This window comes from Choloepus didactylus, chromosome 11, assembly GCF_015220235.1.
Source record: "Choloepus didactylus isolate mChoDid1 chromosome 11, mChoDid1.pri, whole genome shotgun sequence".
NCBI lineage: Eukaryota > Metazoa > Chordata > Mammalia > Pilosa > Megalonychidae > Choloepus > Choloepus didactylus.
The window spans coordinates 65,412,428-65,434,676 of record NC_051317.1 but is presented as its reverse complement, the minus strand read 5'-3'; the positions used below and the strand labels follow the sequence as shown (position 1 = coordinate 65,434,676).

General features: G+C 43.7%; 1 protein-coding gene across 1 annotated transcript in view; it reads right to left on the bottom strand.

The window, feature by feature from the left end:
• Positions 1–1,357: 1,357 nt before the first annotated feature.
• WDR70 (WD repeat domain 70) overlaps positions 1,358–22,249 on the bottom strand; it is a 558,042-nt gene continuing 537,150 nt past the window's right edge. Inside the window, exon 19 of the mRNA XM_037799489.1 lies at positions 1,358–2,258. The gene's annotated coding sequence lies outside the window, so the exon portion shown is untranslated. The remainder of the gene's footprint in view (positions 2,259–22,249) is intronic.

Below are 22,249 nucleotides of genomic sequence, written 5' to 3'. Positions count from 1 at the left end.
ACTCTTCCTCCACCCCTGCTCACCCTCCACCTTCCTGAGCAGCGCTCTGGCTGGCTAGTGCGGGCCCAGGAACTCACCGATGGCCTTCCAGAAGCGGGGGCTGCCTGGTGCCCACAAAAGCCTCTTGGCTGTAGACCCAGTCCCGTGGAAGAAGGTGGCTGAGGAGGGTGGCCGTGTCTGGGCTGGCCACGGTTTGCACACGCGCGTGTAGAGTGCACCACCTTTACGATGAAAGGGTGTAGAGGGGAAGTGTAGGCTCGAGCAGCCATCTCCCAAGTGCCCCACATTGTGGATTTGTCTGGCAGCCAACACATGCACGGTGCATTGGGCCCTCCATTAACACTTGTTACAGATTTCATAAAAGGGATTTTTATCAAGGAGATGATCTGTATCTGTTGCTGCCTTAGTGGCTAATTCACCACACAGGTGTGACAGATTCAGCAATTAAGTGACCCGCTGCCCCCCTCCTGCCACCCCCCCCCGCAAATAATCATGTTTATTATACAAAATAACCAAGAAGAAAGTTACTGTCTCCCACCCCTCACCCTTGGCCCCACCCACCCCCAAAGACCCTAAGTTCTCCATCACTCTGCCCCTCTGTCTCTGCTCCCCTTGCTTGACTCAGAAATTGAGGAAGAGGGTCTCCCACATACCCTCACCTGGAGCCAAAATAGCCTGCCACTGCCTCCCACAGTGACAAAGCCGCCATCTGGTCACTCATGAGGCACGAAGCCCCAGGATTGTCTGTCTGATAATGGCAGATTTGGTGGCTGATGCTCCCAGGTTTCAACCTCAGTCGCCCCCAGCAACCCAAGGAGAGTCCCTGCTCTCAGGGCTAGAGGAGTCCAGTGGGTGTTGACAGCCTGTTCCGGGCATCACCTACACACCATGGGCAGATTTTAACATAAGCAATTTATTGCTCCACCAAATCTACAAAAGGGTAAAGTTTGTGATTTTTCTATATCATTGCCCTTACCATCTGATGTAGTAAGGAGTGCACTTCTTTGGAAGTTCTGACTTCTCTGATCTGTCTCGGTCATTTGTGTTATACAACCAAAGTTCTCTACAGACTTTATTTTTGTACAATATCATTTTGTAACTTTTTACAAATAAAAACTCATTTCTATCGCCCTCTGTCCTTCTGTGCTTTCTTGTGTGCCTGTGGACCGGGACGGGACCAGCCACCCATCCTCAAGCATTTATGTGAGGCAACTCTGGGTTAGAAGGCCCGCCCCTTCACCACCACACTGCCCACTGGTTGGTCAGTGGCATTGCCCATCAACCCCCCCACAACTAATCACCAGCCTGGTGGGAAAAAAACTTGCAAAGTTGTTCATTTATTCAACAAATCTTTATGGTGTCCCAGGCACTGTTCGAGGCACCCGGGATCCAACAGTGGCCCTCATGGAGTTGATACTTTTTGGGGGAGACAGACAATATTCAAAAAAGTAAAACAGTATTCCCGGTGATGATAAATGCAAATGCTGTGAAGAATAGAAACAGCACACTATAATAGAAAACAACCCAGAGGCCTGATTTAATTAGAGGTTGACATTGAAGCTGAGTTTAAGGAATAGATAGTGGCACCTCAATAAGAAGCATCCCCAGCAGAAAACGCATCTTCTGCAAAACCCAGAGGCAGGCAAGAGCCAGCACAGCTCTGGGTGACACCATCTATGTCACTTCTATGTGCCAATGTAGAGGAATCTGGAGGTCGTGCAAATGGTGACACTGAGCATGTGGTGACTTCTGGTGACCAGAAAAACATGATAAAGAGTGGAAATGTGCCTGCCCTGGGGTGGGAGAGGAGAGCATGCCTCCTCCTTGGATGACACACCCACCCTGGGTTATGTCACAGGCAGCCTCGTGACTGACTCCCCAGGGCGTGGTGTTGGGGCCCAGAAGGAAACTCTGGAGCTCCGGTTACTTTGCGTCACCACCAGCCCCTGCTCTGTCGCAGGCAGTGTGAGCGCAGGGCTGGGCTGTGCCTGAAACGCCCTCCCTCCCCAGTGCACCCTGTCCCTCGCATCTATACTCCATGGCGTCACTGTTGCAACTTGCAGGCTCCGGATAATCCTGGTGCCAGGTCTGGCTGGAAGCAGCCCAGGGCAGGTGCGAGTCCAGCCATATTTTCTGTATCCAGACCTCTGGTACGAGAGGAAGTGACTTGGAGAGGGGATGCAAAGATTGCACGTTTATCGCCACTTGCTTTTTCAAGGCATTTGAAGTGTTCCCAGGATTACTAACCAGGTGAGATGCTGAGAGAGGGAGAGAGAGGGAGAGAGAGGATGGTTTCTTTGATCAAGTAAGTTTGAAAAACACTGAGTTAAATAACATCAGTTTTGGTGGGTTTGTTTTTTGTTTTTTGTTTTTTGTTTTTTTTTTTAAGTTAAAACCATAGCTATAGAATGGGTCAGAGCCTTATTAGACTAATGAACTTCGTGGCCATCCAAGAGGGACATAGAGTCAGAATTTCCCAAATGGGTTTGACTGCAAATTCTTTTATTGTTTTGTTTTCTTTCTCCTAACACCTGTTGACCTCCCCATGAAAGCACTTTGGGAAGTGCTGCCTGCTCCTGCAAGCACCGGAGGGAGCTGGGAGCCGCATCAGTAAGAGGCAGCAACCCCTGGGCATCTCCCCACTGGAAGGACACCTCCCACAAACACACACAGACTCTGGACATTGGGGCAATGTGGTTACTTGCTCAGTATGAGTAACAACATGATTAACCAGCATTCAACTTGAAAGGGAGAAAGTGTTGAAAGCTGGGCAATTCTTGGCAGCAATAAAAAAGGGAACTTTCGCCATGCTTACCGAAAATCCTTACCAGTGATATGTCCCTGGGTGGTGTTTAGAGAGGCTGGTATGTTGCCTCATCACAGGCTTGAGGTTTTTTTTCTGCCTCACAGTGACCCTCAGAGGAGCCTCGCCCTGAATTCCTTGCTGCCAAGATGGTGTGGGAGCACTGAATTAGGAGTCCATTCACCAGTCCCTGATGGTCTGATGTGGCCCCATCCCCAGGAGTGGACCTTTGTACCAACACAGGTGTAAAATACAATTTTTGATATATATATATATATATTTTTTTTAATGGAGAAAGGGACCACAAAGGCAAAAGTGCCAAGGGCCACAGAAGTCATGATATGTCCCTGGGTGGGCTGCTGACAACACTTTCTGTATTCTCTGCTTCCGTTTTCTATTCCTCACTTCATCATTATAAAGCCAGCCTGGTCTTAAAGATCACCTTCTTCCCAATTCAAGTTAGATTGTCTTCTCAAGCTGGAAGATGCATTGACTTCCTACTTCAGGAAACGTAAACCTCAGGGCAGGCAATTAATATTTGAAGACTCCTTCAAAATTTTTCTGAAAGGACAACATGAATGAGGTGTCTTGGAGCAGTCCTGGCACTAGAGTCTATGACGGTCAAATGAATGGCGACCAGGAAAAGGCTAGGAGGGCAGAACAGGTCATGCAGAAGGAGGATTGGAGGGTGGCGAGAGAGGTAGAGAGAAGACTCCAGGCTCCAGGAAACCAGTGAGCCAGTCAAGGTGGCAATGACAAGCAAGGATGAGGTTTTTAAACGTGGAAGAGATTATTTTAATCTGGGAATGTCTTTAGAGTGGTATATGTAGGGGACTTTAACCCATTTCCTGCTTTGTGCCTGGGTCTCAATTGATTACCAGACATCTGTTTGCTGCCAGGTGAGGATGTAAATTTGATAGTACCTGCCCTCAGTGGGCTCCACATTAGAGACACAGAAACAGAACATTCAAATACAATGTGAGGGGCCGAGATAAAGATGCTCAGCATGTTCCGGGAGCTTCAGGAGGGAGAATATACAGCTGAGACTAGAGGGTGCAGGAAAGACAGGAGGAACTACCTCCTGGAGGTGGCAGCCTACACAGACTTCAAAAGAAGAGGAGGAATTTCCCAGACAGTAGTGGAGATGGGGGTGGGGGGTGGGGGAAGAGAGCATCCGGGTAGGAGGGATTGCAAGAGCTAAGTCATGAAGACTAAAACTGCCTGGTACACCGTTGGCTTGGGAAGGTGGAGCTGGGAGAGGTGACAGAGACAAAGGGGAAGCCGGGCCAGAGCTTTGGGATGCAGAACTAAAGAGCGTCATTGGACAGGAGAGGGAGAAGAAGCCTCTTTCCTGCAGAGACCAGCAGCAAGGCTGGGGGTTGGTGAGGGGCTGGGGGTAGACAGAGGTCTTTTCTGCCAGGCTCCAGGGCAGGGTCCATCCTTGGCAACAGAATCACTTTTGAATCCTCACACCTGCTCTCTCCCTTTCAGACCCTCTGCTTTCCCCAAAGCCACCTCTCGAGTCCCATTCTCACAAAGCCTATCTACTCAGTTTCTTTCTCCCACAAAAAGCCCCTCTTGGGGACATTTACTTTCCATAGAGAACTCAAAATGACTCAAAAGGCTTCCAGACCAGCATTTCCCAAACTGCCCAGTTGAATGTTCAGGAGTCATTCATGGAGGCAGGAGTTCCTTGTTTTAAAAACTGGGGAGATGCTGCATACTTCAGTTCCTCTCAGGGAGTGACAACACACAATAGCATATTAAATAAGGCTCTGAGCAGGCCTGTGGAGGAAAAAAACATTTAATTTTGTTTAAACCAACTCTCCTCCCACCCTTTACCCTAACCCCACTTGGCTGACCCTGCCAGAGTTCACAGTTGCTGGGTTGGAAGACACTCCAAGGGGTCTAATCCTCTATGAGTCCTCTATGGAAAGTAAATGTCCCCAAGAGGGGCTTTTTGGGGGAGAAAGAAACAGAGTAGACAAGGCCTTGTGAGAATGAGACTTGAGAGGCAACAACGTGGAAGGGAACTGTGTTATCCTCTGTCCATGCTCACATACAAAAAATCATCCATTGTGGTTGTCGTTAGTGCTATTCACCAAATAATTACATATCCCAGGCAAATGGGTAGGATTACATGCTTGGGTTCCCTTGTAACAGGCTGAGGCCAGTGACTGAAGAGCAGTTAGCAGAAGAGATGCTTGTCATTTCTGGGTCTCACATTTAATTGTTATTTTGAGACCCTCCAAAGTCTCTTTCTTTTCCTCTAGGATGGTAACCAACAACATTCAAGATGGTGGTGTCTGTTCAGTCAACTTTGAGTGATGATGACCAGCCAACCTATGACACATATGGTGTGGTAGATGAGAAATAAACCTTGATGATTTTGAGCCACTGAAATTTGAGATTTGGAGGCTGGTTGTTACTGCAGCATAACTTAGCCTATCCTGAGAGATACAAGCTTTTATTATGATGAGGTATATTATAAACCCTGAAGAGACGTACAGCAATCAAGCAGAGGTGGGGAGAATAGCAAGTGTAAAGACTCAAAGGGATGGGGTTGGGGGCATGGTGTTAAGAAATAAAACTGAAGAGAGCCAAGGGTCAGATCATGTAGAGTCTTTTAGACCATGGTAGGGATTTAGGATTTCACTCTGAATCAGACAGGAAGCTGTCAGAAGTTTTTAAGAAGAGGGGTGACAGGATCTGAATTGTGTTTTTAAAGGATCATTTTAGCTGCTTTGTTAAATATAGACTGTAGAGGGGCAAGAATAGAAGCAAGAAGACCTCCAGCTAGGAGGCCACTGCAATAGCTCTCATGAGAGACGGTGGTGGCTAGGGCTGGGGAGTAGCAACGGTGGTGCTGACAACAGGCCTTGAACAAGGATTGGGTGTCAGGAGGGCAAGAGAGCTGGAGGAGTTAAGGTGTGATTGGAACAGCACCAAGTCCAAAGTCAATGCAGTAGTATCTCTAAGGTTAGAGCTGTACCCATCTCATGTGTGGGAGGATTGCAGTCTCAGCTCCCAGACATTCTAGTATAAGGATAGAAGCTCCCTCTCAACATCCTAACTCTGAGCAAGGCGGGAGCTGGTTCTGGGAGAGTCTGCCAGGCCCCAAGGTTTGGAATGCCATTAAAAGTGAACATGCCAGGCGGGTTGGCTCACATTCCGGGATGAATCTGCCACTGCTCCCTCTGACAATGTTTAGCATGAAATAAGAACTATGGCTTTAAAATGATACCACAAGGAAGATTCTTGAACAAATATGGCCAAAGCCTCTCTGCAGAATAGTCTCAGAGGCTGGATTCCATCCGCCTCCAGCCTTCTATTTCCATACAGTCCTTCCCAGCCCTGCACAAAATTTCAACTGGACAATCACCTTGGCCAGCTAACAGGTCTTCCTGCCTGCCATCTCTTCCCCTTCAACTGTACTCGCTGCTGCCAAATGAATCTTCTTCAATACTTCTCTGCTCAAAACCCCTCCATACTTTCCTGTTGCCAGTCAAGTCACTCAGACTGCAGTAGAAGCCTCCAAATAAATCATTCCTCTAGCTTATTTTTTTTTCCTCTGGAATCTTCCTTTTAACCTAAATCCTACCCTTGGTCACTATAGATGACCAACAGATCCTTAAAATATACCATGAACTTTTCCCACCATTGTATCCTTGTTCTAGCTATTCCCTCTGCAGGGAATTCTGCCCCTCACATCTTCAATTCTCCAAATTCTCCCCAACTACAAATTATCACTCACTTTCCTGCAATCCTACAGTCAAAGCTCTTAGCGTGTGTGCCCTCCCCCCTATGTGGGACATGACTCCCAGGGATGAGCCTGGCCCTGGCATCGTGAGATTGAGAAAGTCTTCTTGACCAAAAGGGAGAAAAGAAATGAAACAAAATAAAGTTTCAGTGGCTAAGAGATGTCAAATAGAGTTGAGAGGTCATTCTGGAGGTTATTCTTATGTATTATGTAGATATTTCTTTTTAGTTTCTAGTGTATTAGAATAGCTAGAAGGAAATATTTGAAACTGTTGAACTGTGTAATCCAGTAGCCTTGATCCTTGATGATGATTGTATGACTATATAGCTTTTATGTGACTGTGTGATTGTGAAAACCTTGTGACTGACACTCGATTTATTCAGTGTATGGGTAGATGAGTAACAAAGACAAAAAAAATAATAGGGGAAGATAAGGGGTATGGGATTTTTGTTTTTTTTTTTTATTTTTTTAGTTTTTTGGAGTAATGAAATGTTCTAAAATTGATTGTGGTGATGAATGCACAATTATATGATGACACTGTGAGCCACTGATTGTATACTTTTGATTGACTATATGGTAGGTAATAATATCAATAAAATTGCATTTAAAAAAAGCTCTTAGTGTATAGATCAGGCTGATGAAATGGACATCTTTGATTATAGATATTTGTGATTGGTCTTATGTTCTTTACATAAGGGGTGATGTCTGGCTCATCTTTGAATCCTAGAGTCCTGAGCATGTGCCTCTCATAGAGAAAATGCTCAAAAAACATCTTTATTTGTCAGAACTTTGTGTTAAAAATAATAGAAACTCAACTGCCTTAAACAATAGAAGACAATTTTTTGATTTCTGCAACTGAAAAGTGCTGGGGGTAGAAAAAGTTAGGTTCAGGTTATCAATTGATATTATGAAGAATAGCTTCCTCTCATTTCTTCCCCCTTCACTGCCTTCCTCTGGTTGGTTTCACTCACAATCTTTCCCTATGTGGTAGCAAATGTGTTCAATGGAAGCTACACGTTAAGAACCTACTCTCTTAGCCAGCCCTGTAGAAAGAGTGAATTTCTGACTTGATAATTCCAGCAAGAATCCTGGAAGAGCTTCTGATTGGCCAGTTAGGGACAGACACCAATTTCTCAAGCAATCACCACGGCCGGGGAAGGAGAGTTCTGCCTCGCCCTAGGATGCATGTCCACCTTTGATGCCCAAATGTGGGCTCACCCCATCTAAACTACATGGTCTAAAAGCATGGACATGAGATTTTGTAACAGAAATTTGGGTGCTGGACCTAAAGAAGGGATAAGAGATGCTGGGCAGCAAAAGCAACAGATGTCTATGAAAAATTATTTCAAAATTTTTCCATGTTGCCACATTTCAGTAAAATGGTATCTCTTTTTTCAGACCGTCTTTGACATGTTGGCTGACTGGTTTGGCCATAAAAGCAAGGTCACATAACAATTAGAACAGCAGGGAGTAGCAGGCACAATTAGAGCATAATTGGGAGACATGAGTATTAGAACCTCATGTTTTTTTTACAGATAAAAAGCATCGGTTGAATGGATAGATGGATGGATGGACAGAGAGATGGATGAATGAAGGAGTATTTTATCTATTTGATTGTGCCAATTAGGGGTTAAAATGCTGTTACAATAGACCCCCTTATGAAGAAAGTTCATAGAAGTTTAAAATAATAGAAAACTGTTTTGCAGTGACTTAAATAGGGGTTTATTTATCTTACACAGTTGAGTGTGTATGAACATATACATAATATATGCCACGGTAATAATTTTTGCAGGCAGATCCACTAGTGGATGTAAAAATTAGTTAGAAAATGTTTGAGGAAAAAAAGATATTTGCTTAACCTCAAAGTATCTCCCTCAAGGTATTTATTAATTCCAAAGAAAAAAAATAATCACTTCACAATGGAGAAACCCAGCAGACACCACCTTAAACAAATGATCGAGGCTAACATTGCTAGTAATAAGACATCAATACTATATTTGCCCTGATATAATGATGTACTGAGAAGGACACAGCATCACTCCTGTATTATTTTTGACAAAACTGTATAAGCTCCATCTAGTCTTGAGAAAACACCAACATATCTAAATTGAGGCACATACTTCAAAATAACTGACCAGCACTGTTAACATGTCAAGGTCATGAGAAATAAGGAAAGACTGAGGAACTGTTACCAGATTGGAGAAGACTAAGAAAACATGACAACTAAATGCATGGTGGGATCCAAGATTGGATCCTGGAACAGGAAAAGAACATAAGTGGAGATCCAAATAAGGTCTGCAGTTTAGCTAATAGTATTGTACCAATGTTAGTTTCTTGGTTTGATCATTGTGCTGTGGTTATAGAAGATATTAATGTTAGGGTAAGCTGAGTGAAGGGCACATGGGAGCTCGTCTCTTTTACTATTTTTACAACTTTTCTATAAGTCTAACATTGTTTCGAAACTAAAAGAATATGGTGTATGTTCTTAGAAAGCTTATAAACCAGTTGCCACCACAGTACAAAAGTCTATAGGATTCAAGGGGAGGAGCTAAGATGGCGGCATAGAGAGGAGCGGAAGACTGTTAGTCCCCCGGAACAATTCATAAACAACCAAAAAACTAGTAAATAACCTGGAATAACTGCAGGGAGACAAACGTGACTGTCCAGTCATCACACACCAACCTGAATTGGGAGGAATGCCCGAGACTGCAGCATAAAATCTGTAAGTAGAAACCGTGGACCCGTGCCAAGAGCCAAGAGCCTCTCCCTCACGGAAGCCTTGCAGTGCTAATGAACAGAACTCTCTGAACAAGCTAGTGTACCTCAGCCCACATCCAACTGGGGTTTTAATGTTAACTGCTCAAAACAGACAGTGAATCCCCAACAAGCAGACAAAGGCTTTTGGTGACTGACCTTGGGACAGTCAGGGGACATATCTGTCTCAGGACGGAGAGCCCAGATGATCGGGTGCTATTTCTGGCCCAAGGGTGAATCTGGGAGCTTTCTGTGCCTTTCTCTCTCTCTCAACCTGGGCAGCTCAGTGGAGAAAGCCTCAACCGTTTTTAGCCTGCAGAACTTTGCAGCAAAGAAAGCCTCAGCCATTTTAAAATCACAGCACTCTGACCAGCAGAGTCAGAGAAACAAACAACTTATTGATATTCAAATGACCTCTCTGGAGGGGGCATAGCTTCCCAAGAGGAAAGGGAGGGGCCCAGCTCTTCTACCACCTGCCTTACATTTAGAACCAGACCCCAGAGCCTGGGGGAGGAGAGCCACAGGCCACACCCCCTTACACCAGCCAGTGACAGGCTGACAGGCGCACCTGCTGGGCAGAGAAGCACAAGGTATGTCAATCCTCTAAGAAAAACCATCAGGGAAACCAGATACTGAATATTTCCTCCTCCTGTGACCTGAGCCTGTTCTCATCTGGGAAAACCTGATTGGGGCGGCCTAGGAGGTCAGATGCCTAGACAACAGAAAACTACAACCTACACTAAGAAAAATGAAGTTATGGCCCAGTCAAAGGAACAAACTTACACTTCAACTGAGATACAGGAATTTAAACAACTAATGCTAAATCAATTCAAAAAGTTTAGAGAAGATATGGCAAAGAGATAAAGGCTATAAAGAAAAACACTGGGCATACATAAGGCAGAAATAGAAAGTTCTAAAAAAAAGATAGCAGAATCTATGGAAATGAAAGGCACAACACAAGAGATGAAAGACACAATGGGAACATACAACAACAGATCTCAAGAGGCAGAGGAAAACACTCAGGAACTGGAGAACAAAACACTTGAAAGCCTACACACAAAGAAGCAGATGGAGAAAAGATTGAAAACATATGAGCAACATCTCCAGGAACTTAAGGACAAAATGAAGTACAACAATGTACATATCATTGGCGTCCCAGAAGGAGAAGAGAAGGGAAAAGAGGCAGAAGCAACAATAGAAGAAATAATCAATGAAAATTTCCCTTCTCTTATGAAAGACATAAAATCACAGATCCAAGAAGCACAGTGTACTCCAAACAGAATATATCTGAATAAGTCTACACCAAGACACTTAATAATCAGATTATCAAATGTCAAAGACAAAAAGAGAATCCTGAAAGCAGCAAGAGAAAAGTGATCCATCACATACAAAGGAAGCTTAATAAGACTATGTGCAGATCTCTCAGCAGAAACTATGGAGACAAGAAGGAAGTGCTGTGATATATTTAAGATACTGAAAGAGAAAAACTGCCAACCAAGAATCCTATATCCAGCAAAACTGTCCTTCAAATATGAGGGAGAGCTCAAAATATTTTCCAACAAACAGACAATGAGTGACTTTGTGAACAAGACAGCATCCCTACGGGAAATACTAAAGGGAGCACTACAGAGTGATAGGAGAAGACAGGAGTGAAAGGTTTGGAACATAATTTTGGGAGATGGTAGCACAGCAATGCAAGTACACAGAACAAAGATAACTATGAATATGGTTAAGAGAGGAAAGTTGGGAGCATGTGAGACACCAGAAGAAAGGAGGAAAGATAAAGACTGGGACTGTGTAACTTGGTGAAATCTAGAGTGTTCAACAGTTGTGATAAAATGTACAAATACGTTTTTTCACGAGGGAGAACAAGCAAATGTCAACCTTGCAAGGTGTTTAAAATGGGGAGGCATTGAGGGAGGGATGCAATCAACATAAACTAGAGACTGTAACTAACAGAATCATTGTATTATGCTTCCTTTAATGTAACAAAGACAATATAGCAAGGTAAATGCAGATAAGAGGAGGGGATAGGGGAGGCGTGTGAGACACTTGACATTGGTGGTGTTGTCTGACTCTTTATTCTACTTTGATTTAAGGTTATCTTTCCTTTTGCTGCTTCCTAGCTGTCATTTTTTTTTCCTCTTTCTTTTTTCTTTTTCTTTTGCCTCTCTACCTTCTTTGACTCTCTCTCCTGCCTTGTGGAAGAAATGTAGATGCCCTTATTTAGATAGTGGTGAAGGTGGTGAACTCATAAATATGTGACTATACAGGTAACCATCGATTGTTTTCTTAGGATGGAATGTATGGCATGTGAACAAAAACATCTTAAAAAAAAATGGGTTGATGACGAAAACTTGAGTGCAATATACTGAGTGAAATAAGCCAGACACATAAGGACAAATATTGCAGGGTCTCACTGATAGGAACTAATTATAATATGTTAACTCATAGAAATGAAATATAAGGTATCAAGATCTAGGACAAGGCTAAAGAATGGGGAGTGGTTGCTTAGTATGAGCAGAATGTTCAACTAGGATGAACTTAAATGTTTGGAAACGAACAGAGGTGTTAGTAGCAAGATGTGAGAATAATTAACAGCGCCGAATGGTGTGTGAATGAGGTGGAAAGGGGAAGCTCAGAGCCATATATGTCACCAGAAGGAAAGTTTGAGGTCAAAAGATGGGAATATATAAAACTGAATCCTATGGTGGGCAATGTCCTTGATTAACTGTATAAATATTAGAAATCTCTTCCATGAACCAGAACAAATGTATGACACTACAACTAGAAGTTAATAATAGAGGGGGCGTATAGGGAAAAAATATATACCTATTGTAAACTATATACTACAGTTAGTAGTATTTCAACGTTCTTTCATAAAAAGTAACAAATGTACTATACCGATACTACAAGTTAACAATGGAGGGGGGTTGGTTAGGGATATGGGAGGATTTGAGTTTCCTTTTCTTTTTTTTTTTTTTTTTCTTTCATGTTTCACTTTATTTCTTGTCTGGAGTAATGAAAAGTTTCTAAAAATTGAACAAAAATTAAGTGTGGTGATGGATGCACAGCTATATAAGGGTACCAGGTGCAACTGATTGTACACTTTGGATCTTTGGATAACTGTATGGTATGTGAACAATCTCAATAAAAATTAAAAAAAAAAGTCTATAGGATTCAGTGTCCAAATCATAGGTACAGACAAATGTTCTTAGAAGTTGGAGGTAGGAAGGAGCAGGGTAGCCTTGGTACTTTTGATATCTTAGAAAGGGCTTCAGGCAAGTGACGTGGTTTCAGCTAGAACTTACAATCATGGGCCAATGGGATAAAAAGGACTTAGCAAAGTCCTTAAGCAAAGATACAGAAAAGTGAATGAATGAACATAGCATATTATGAAGCCTGTCCAAATTTCTTTCTCAGGCAAAAACAGGGACTTTGACCTGAGGTCTCTGACCTGGTCTGACACTCTAGAATTTCAGGCTTGGTATGGGGAAGTGGGTGGGGCATGAAACTGGCTGTGGGATATGAAATGACGGGGAAATTAAGGCAGTATCTCAGGAGAAATAGATTACCACAATCACACAGGTGTGATGGGGCCTGCTGTGGAAGACTTTGAGTTCATGAATAAAGGCCTATATGCAGGTAGCAGTGGGAACACGGAGGATAGAGAAGCCAGGACAGTTTTATAAAGGAGGGGGCCCCTAAGCTAAGTCTTAAAAGATGAGTGGGGATCCACCAGCAAATACAGGTTAAGGACACAGTTCCAGCAGAGGAGCAGAGAAAACCAAATAGATGAGCAAAAGCACTAAGGCTGGAACAGCCTTGTGGCCAGGGAACCGCAGGTGCTTTAGAGTAGATGGATGGTAAGGTGCAAGACGACACTTCCGTTTTCCATTCTATCCTCAGCACCTACACAGCACCAGGCACATTGTAGACACCCAAGAAATATGTATGGAGTGAAGAGGTTAGAGAGGTGAGATAAAAGACAGCTGGAGAGATAGGCATGGCCCAGACCGAGGAAAGCTTTGCCTGACTCAGTAGAGTTTGGAGTTTACCTTGTAGGCAACGTGAAGCCTTTAGAGGGTAGTATTGGAACTATATTTGTGCTGAAGAAAGATCACTGTGGCAGCAGCGTGGAGGGTGGTTTGTGGTAGATATGAGTAGAGGCAGGGGGACAAGATAGGGGCAACTGCAGTAGCCCAGGAGAAGGATACGGATGAAGATCTGTACCAAGGCAGTAATAGTTGAGGTGGGAAGGAAAGGAGAAGACCAGTACAACAAATGCAAAGAAGAAATAATGTCAGATTTGGTAATTATCAGATTTGAAGACCAATGGAAAAGGCAGAGTTGTTACTCACTACTAGGTTTACATTTGAATGACTGATCAATGGAGGATGTTTGGCTTCAATAGTGTCCCTCCAAAATTATATACACCTGGAACTTCTGAATATGAACTTATTGGGAAATAAGATCTTTATAAGATGTAATTAGTTAAGATGAGGTCGTACTGAGTTAGGGTGGACCTTAATCCAGTGATTGGTGCCCTTATAAGAAGAGAAACCAAGACAGACAGACACACATAGCAAAGAAGACCATATGAAGATGAAGGCAGAGATTGCCAAGGAATGCCAAGGAAGAGGCAAGGAAGGATCCTCCCCACCCCCCACCCCCACCCCCCACAGGGCCTGCAGAGGAAACATGGCCCTGCCTAAGCCTTGATTTTGGACTTCCAGCCTCCAGAACTGTAAGAAAATACATTTTTTGCTGTTTTAAGCCACTAGTTTGTGGTAATTTGTTTTGGAAGTCCTAGGGCCAGAGGGGCTGGTCATAGTAGGCGCCACTGCTTGGTGATGTGTTCTCCTTGTTGGATGTGTTGTATTTAAGATGCCTATGGAACAGGAAGGCAAAGATGTACAGTACATGGTTGAGTCCCAAGCCCAGGAGAGAAGGGAGGATGATGGAGAATTAAAGGTCACCAGCACCCTGTGATCTCTTATCAAGGAGAGTAGAGAAGAGCCAAAAGATGTGGGTAGAAAAAGGGGAGAAGAGGCCTGTGGACAGCCCTGAGACACCAACCTTCAATCATCCTGACCCACCACAGTGCCTTCCCCCATCCACTTAGATACTCCTTGGCTCCTTTTTCTCAATGACTTAGCTGACCAAAGTGAGTCAGTGTTCAATTTTCTAGGTTAGAGACCACCTTCCTTTTCTCTGGCCGTTCCCCCCATGTAGTAATATTATTCCTTGCTTTCCCCCATGTAGTAATATTATCACTTGCTTTCTTTTCCTTTACACATAGAAGATGTTTCAAGTAATATGTAAATGCATCAATCTCTTTGCCGCTCCAGAACATCTCACTCATTAACATGAATTCATCATTTCAATCTTTGGGGATATATGAGTACACAACTTTGTGGAGAGAAAGTTTTGCCTTCTCCTTAGACCATACAGTCTGGCTCTTTAAAATCCTAAAGGCAAATAATATGGTGAGTTCAGTGTGGGCCGGATTTCAGCTCCCAGTTACCCCCTCAACTGTATATCCCTGGGGCGTGCCCATGGAATACTGATGGGGAGCCGGCGGGTGGATTATAAGCAAAACAGATCTTAAAGAACCGAGGGGCAAAATAGTGTAATTAAGAACCAACACTACGTCTTCGCCGCCGCCGCCTTTTTAAATCCAGCTCCGGACGACGCTCCGCTGCCGCTGCTCCCCGGCTCCGTCTGCGCGCTGGCACCCTGCTGCCGACACCTGCCCCGCCGTGAAGGACGTGCACGCAGTACCGCAACATAGAGGAATTCGCAGAGGGATCCGGGGTCAACGTGAGCAAGAATCAGCAGGATGACACTAACATGTTTATTGGAGGCTTGAGCTGGGATACAAGCAAGAAAGATCTGGGTATTTGTCTTGATTTGGGGAGGATGTAGACTGCACAGTTAAAACAGATCCAATCACTGGAAGATCAAGAGGATTTGGATTTGTGCTTTTCAAAGATGCTGCTAGTGTTGATAAGGTTTTGAAACTGAGAGAACACAAACTGGATGGCAAATTGATAGACTCCAAAATGGTGAAGGCTTTAAATGGGAAAGGACTCCCTCCACCCCAAAAAGTTTTTGTAGATGTATTGAGCCCAGATACTTCTGAAGAGCAATTAAAAGAATATTTTGGAGCATTTGGAGAGATCGAAAATATTGAACTTCCCATGGATACAAAAACAAATGAAAGAAGAGAATTTTGCTTTATCACATACACAGATGAAGAGCCAGTAAAGAAATTATTAGAAAGCAGATACCATCAAATTGGTTCTGGGAAGTGTAATCAAGAAGTTAGGATTTAAGGATTGATTATGATGACTGAATCATTATATAGATAATCCTTTTTACTTTCTGGTATAGTAGAGTAGACAGAGGGAAATACCTGAAACCCAAACTGTAATCCAGCTGCCTTGATATCTGATAATGATTGTATAGTCTTTATCTTGTGCCCTTGTGATTGTAAAAACTTTGTGACTAACCTTCACTTGTACCCATTTATCCAGTTTTTCTACTTTAAAATCTTATGATCACCAAAGACAGCCCCTAATGTTTATTAATGAAGGGTTTGGGGTCAGCCTGGAACTAACCCACCCCAAGTCCAAAGTTATCTTGGTAACAGAAGCTGGATCTAACCAAAATGGCCCGCCTTACATGCACAGTAGCTTAGACTTAACCTACAAGTAACCTATACCCTATTATAATACTAAAAATCACACCGATCATATTAAAGCTGCCGTTTTCTTATACACATTCTGTGATCAATCTGCACATGCTCAATAATTAGATCACTTCTAATCCCATCATCTGGGGCCATCATACTCATTATCCTAAACCTGCCCATCTTTTGATGCTATAAAACTATCAGAATTACTGCAGTTCAGGGAGACGGATTTTGGACTGATTGTCCATCTGTTCTCCTGCTTCACGCCCAGCAATAAACTCTCTCTCTTTGAAACCCTGGTGTCTCAGGAATTGGTCATTTGAGCACATCGGACAAAAGAATCCACTGCCTTGATTCAGTAACAGAAGTGTGAAATCAAAGTTGCACAACCCAAAGAGGTATACAGGCAGCAACAGCAACAACAGAGAGGAGGAAGAGGGGTTGCAGCTGCTGGGCCAGGTGGCACTAGGGGTCGTTGTTCTGGTTTGCTAAAGCCGCTGCAATGCAAAATACTAGAAATGGATTGGTTTTTACAATGGGGTTTATTAGTTCACAAATTTACAGTTCTAAGGCCATAAAAGTGTCCAAACTAAGGCATCGAGAAGAGGCATCTTGAGGGGGTGGCAATCACCAAAACAATTACCAGCCATACTAAAGGAGGGCATTGGAGAAAAGAGGAGATGCTAAAGTAACCCATCTTGCATCTTGAAGATTGGTCTTCTGTTAATCTCGGATGGCTATTTTGTAGTAGATTTTCTAGTGTACAAGACACAACTGTCCGGCTTCCGCTCTCTCCCGACGGGGGCCGGAGGATCTGCTGCTCAGATGAGAGCGCTGGATATCGAAGCCCGCGCTGCTGCGGGATTAGTATAGAGGAGAGGGCTTGTGACCAGGAGGCGAAGAGGGAAGTCCTGAAACCTGATTCCTCATGGAAACTGAAATCATTGAAGTATGTCCTCGTCAGGATTCAGTGCTCATTCTTGGTCCTGGTGTGTGAGACCTTGTGCACCGCCCAGGCTGCAGCAGGAACAGGGAAAACAGCCCATGCCGGCGGCGGCCTAGGTCTTAGCCTCTCCGGAATAAAGCATCTCTTGTGGGGCACGAAGGACAGAGCCCCGTGGACAGGAGTCCCACCTGGAAGAACAGTCTCTCTGGTTAGAGACCATTCAGCACAGCTGCAGAGCAGAGGCGGAAGAGCCCAGAAAGGAGCAGGTCCTGAGTTGCTCCACCAGAAGCTATTCTTTATCCCTGTGCCCTGTGTGAACTAGTTGGTGATATTGCCACATTCAGAAGCCATCACAGTCCATGTGACAGTGGATTTCGTGGACCAAGAGGCAGAAGCTTATCGATCACAGTTCTCTACACTCTTCCATGAGGAGCAAAAAATGGACATATCTCTGGGAGGTGTGGACCCTGCCATTCAGGGTGGATCTTGATTAATTCACTGGAGTATTTAAGAGAGCGGAAGAGCAAACCCAGACCTAGATGCTTGCTGATGCTTAGAGAAGCTTGGAGATGCAGACAGAAGGACGTTTGGAGATGTTAAGTGTGAGCTTGTTACAGCCAAGAGGGACACCTTAAAGAATGCACAGAAGCTGAGAGAGTAGCTGTAGATGAGAGACAGTTTGAAGACAGCTGTTGAAAGCAGACTTTTGCTCCGGAGAAGCTAAGAGAGGAAGAATGCCCCAAGAGCAAGTAAGAGTGACATTTTTGAGGAACTGCAGCCTAGAGAGGAATGTCCTGGGAGAAAGCCATTTTGAAACCAGAACTTGGAGCAGATGCCAGCCACGTGCCTTCCCAGCTAACAGAGGTTTTCCGGATACCATTGTCCATCCTCCAGTGAAGGATTCTGATTGTTGATGTGTTACCTTGGACACTTAGGGCCTTAAGACTGTAACTGTGTAACCAGATAAACCCCCTTTATAAAAAAAAAAAAAGTCCTCTTACCAGTAAGAATGAAAGAGAACCCTTATCTCACCCTTTATACAAAAATTAACTCAAAATGGATCAAAGACCTAAATAAAGAAATGGGACCATAAAAATCCTAGAGGACAATGCAGGGAAGCGTCTTTAGGATCTTGTGGTAGGCAATGGTTTCTTATATTTTACACCCAAAGCACAAGCATGAAAGAGGAAATAGATAAAAGGGACCTCCTCAAAACTAAAAACTTTTGTCTTTCAAAGCACTTTGTCAAGAAATTGAAAAGGAAACCTACTCAATGGGAGAAAATATTTGGAAACCACATACCCAATAAAGGTTTAATAAATGTAAAGAAATCTTAGAACTCAACAATAAAAAGACAAACAACCCAATTTAAAAATGGGCAAAAGACTTACCAGTAAGATGTTCCCTCATCATCCTAATTAAAATTCCAACCCACCACCAGCACCAGCACTCCCTATCCCCCTGCTCTGCTTTATTTTTCCCCATAGCACCATCTGAATTGCCATATTTTTTTACTTATTTATTTCTATCTCCACCCAATCGAATGTAAGATCCATGAGAGCAGAAATTTTTGCCTGCTTTGTTCACTGTTGTATCCCAGGGGTTAGAATAATACCTGGCCCACAAAAGATGATTCAGTACTTATGTGTTGATTGAATGAATAGTTACATAAAAGCTGAAAACATAAGGATATTTTGTGAGTTTGTATATATTATGTCCCCCAGAAGAAGCCATGCTCTTTAATGCAGTCTTGTGGGGGCAGATGTATTTAGTGATGATTAGGTTGGAACCTATTGACTGAGTGTTTCCATAGACATGTGAATCAATCAACTGTGGGCAAGACCTTTGATTGGATTATTTCCATGGTGATATGGACCCCGCCCATTCAGGGTGGGTCTTGATTTAATCACTGGAGTCCTATAAAAGAGCTCACAAAGAGAAGGACTCAGAGAAGCTGAGAGTGACATTTTGGAGACAGCCACTGAAAGTAGACTTTTGCTTGTCCAGAGTTTGCCTAAGAGAAACTAAGAGAATACTCCCAGGCGTTGAGAGAGAAACGTCCTAGGAGAAAGCCATTTTGAAAACAGAACTCCGGAGCAGACACCAGCCATGTGCCTGTGCCTTCCCAGCTGACAGAGGTTTTCCGGATGCCATCAGTGTTCTTCAGTGAATGTACCCTGTTGTAGATGCCTTTGTTTGGACAGTTTTATGGCCTTAGGACTATAACTTTGTAACCAAATAAAGCCCCTTTATAAAAGCCAAAAAAAAAAGACACAACTGTCCAACTGTATGTAGCTGTCAATTAGTTTTCTTTGTTTTTACTTTGTCCTTTGCTGTGTTATGCCTCAGTATGGATTTGTGTTTGTACAAATTTTTTTGTAAGATTTCATGTTAAACCTCAAATAAATGCTTCCTTAAATGAAAAAAAAAAAAAAAGAAGAAAAGAAAAAAAAGAACCAATACTAGGGCACAGTGTTCGATGGGCTTTAGAGTCCTCACTAAATTTAGACACCAGAGAAGTAAGCTTGCCCTCTGAGAGTTGAACTTTAAAAATCACCAACCAAAGATTCCCAAGCAGTTGTTTGCTGGGTCAGGTTCACTCCAGGCTGAAAGTATTTTTGATCAAATATATTGATTTGAAAAGGGACTATGTTTCTCAAAAGGGAGTTTGTTAGCAGTGGGAATGGAAGAGAGCACTGGGGACGCGGATGTGGGCAATGTCCTTCAAGGGAAGAAAGAGCCTGGGTTGGGGACTTCATGCCCTTGGGCTCTGGTGGCTGGGCTGAATCAGTTGCTCTGTCATTCTCCCCGTTGGACATTCGATTCCTCTGACTCCTGACTCCAACTTGCTTCCCTGTGTCTGCCTGCTGTGCAGAAAGAGCGAGCTTGCGATGCCAATGTGGGATTCTGGACTTTGCCACGGCGATTTCTCGCTGGAAGTTAACTAATCCAGCTTTTGCTTTCATCTCGGTCTGGGGAGCTTGGGGAGGATGGGTCTGTCTCTGGACTTGCCCTTGCTCTGTGGACAAAATGCAGTGACAGAACCTGGGGGCTGAGGTACAGCCCTTGGACCTAGTGAATTCCCCAGGGGCATGTGCCTGCTTGAGAGGCCACTGTGGAGCAGACAGCCTCCCATGATCATTTACATTTCCCCAGGCTATGACCTGGGCACTTCTTTATTTTTTAAGTGGGTCTCTCTGTTTTGATCGCCTCCCACCTCTTTCCATAATCCCTCCTCCTTGCCTTGAGTCTGCAATGAAATTTCCATTTAAATGTTGATCATGAAAAGCGACTTTTAGGGATAGGGTTTTTAGATGTCGATTTACAGACTGGAAAAATAAAAGGTACTCTTTCATACAATTGCAGTGTTCACAGCTCAGTTGTGTAAGGTCCTTGGAGTACCTTTTCTGGGTATATTTTATGCAGTCAGTTTAGAAAAACAAAAGATCCCAGATGGCTTTAAGAATTAAACCATTTTCAAATTGGCAACCAGATTAATATACAAACATTTGCCCATTTCTTTTCTTTTTAACATTCCCCATCCAAATGCAGAGATGGGAAACTTGTGCAAAAATGTGTCAATGCTGCTGGGAGTGAGATGGAGCTGCTGGGGCCTCCCCCTTGCTCCCACCTACCTCACCAGTACACTCTGGGCATGACTCATCCCTGAGCTCAGGAGGCAGCCACTGCAACCTGCAGCCAAAGGACAGTCCACATCAGACTGCTTCCCTTTTAGCCATGCTTCTAGGCTTCATTTTGTCCCGAAGTCTCCCTGTACTTCCACCTAATGGATGGCCTTTTCTACATTTATCTTCTCAACTCTGATGCTCAGAAGCCTTTGATCAGTAGGATAATTAGAGTTTATGGAGTACCTTCTGTTTTCTCTGTATCTTATGTGCACTGCTTCATTTCATCCTAGACAAACCTAGGGGAAGGTGATTAGTACCTGCATTTTACAGATGGGAAACCTATGGCTCAGAGAGGTTCTGATTAATCTGGCCAGGACCACACAGTAGGCAGGTGGCAGAGATGGCATTTAAACTCAGGTGAATCTCTCCCTCCCCATCACGCCTCTCTGCCTTTACGCAGTTTCACTTGGCCCGTTTTTTCATCCCCTTTAACTGATGGAAAGGTAGGTTATAGAAATCACAGCTACCAAGTGATGAGGGAGAAAACAAAGCAAAACTTTTCTTTGCTCACAGCTGTGGCCGTCGTGGCTCCCCATGCAATGTATTTCTTACTAGAAGTGTAGTTGCTCAGGTATTTATTTGTAAGAGCTACCAAGAGGTAGAATGGGAAAAACATTTCAGCCAAGAACCAGAAGTTCAGGGACTGAGGGACCTTGATGAGTCGCCCATATGTTGTGTTCTTGTTCCCTCCTCTGCAAAATGAGACATAAGCAATGCTTGTCTTGCTTTCTTCTTGAGCTGGAATGGGGATCAATGAAGGCAAGAGAAATGAAAATTACAAAGTTTTCTACAAAATATGTATGCCTGTGGAAAGAACACTGAGATGTTGAATCCATTCCTTGGCTATGCTCTCAGACATGACAGTCACCTCTTTTCAGCTTCAGTCTCCCCATCTGTAAAATGTGGCCATGGAGTTGGTTGACTCCTAAGCTTCTTCCTAGCTATGACATTGAGGACCCTTCCTGACTCCTACCACCCTTCCCAATGAGGCTTTGGTGGCTAAGTAAACTCAGAGATGGGGTCCCCTTCTAGAGATAGGGCCCCTCCCAGAGATCGGGTCCCCTCCCAGAGAGCTGTCTCAATCAAGAGGAGGCTGGAGATGAAATAGCAAACATGCCTCTTGAAGATGTTCAACTGCAAAAAATCCCAACAGAATTAAGTTCAAAGAGGAACAATAAACTTCATTCCCTCCACAATGTAGATTGATGAACTTCATGACCCACATATAGTGTGCAGGGAATAAGACTGGGTTCAAGAAACAGTCCTGAAGAGGAGACACCTTAAACATATACCTATCCAGGTAATTTTTAAATTGGAGTTGTGACATGTGCTATGAAGAAGTAGGATTGTATATCTGGAGATGATATAATGGGAGATCACAGGAGGATTTCCTAAGGAAGTGGCATTTCAAACGTTCTTGAAGGATGATCTGGAGTTAACAGGGCAGGAGAGGGCTGAGGACGGAGTGCAGATTATTACAGGCAGAAGGAAATTCCAGAGCAAAAGTCTTTTAAAGAGGAGAGTTCCTGAAGTATTTGAACTACTGAAAATAAGCCGATTTGGTTGGAGTGCTGACAGTGAGGGAAGGGGTGGAATGACA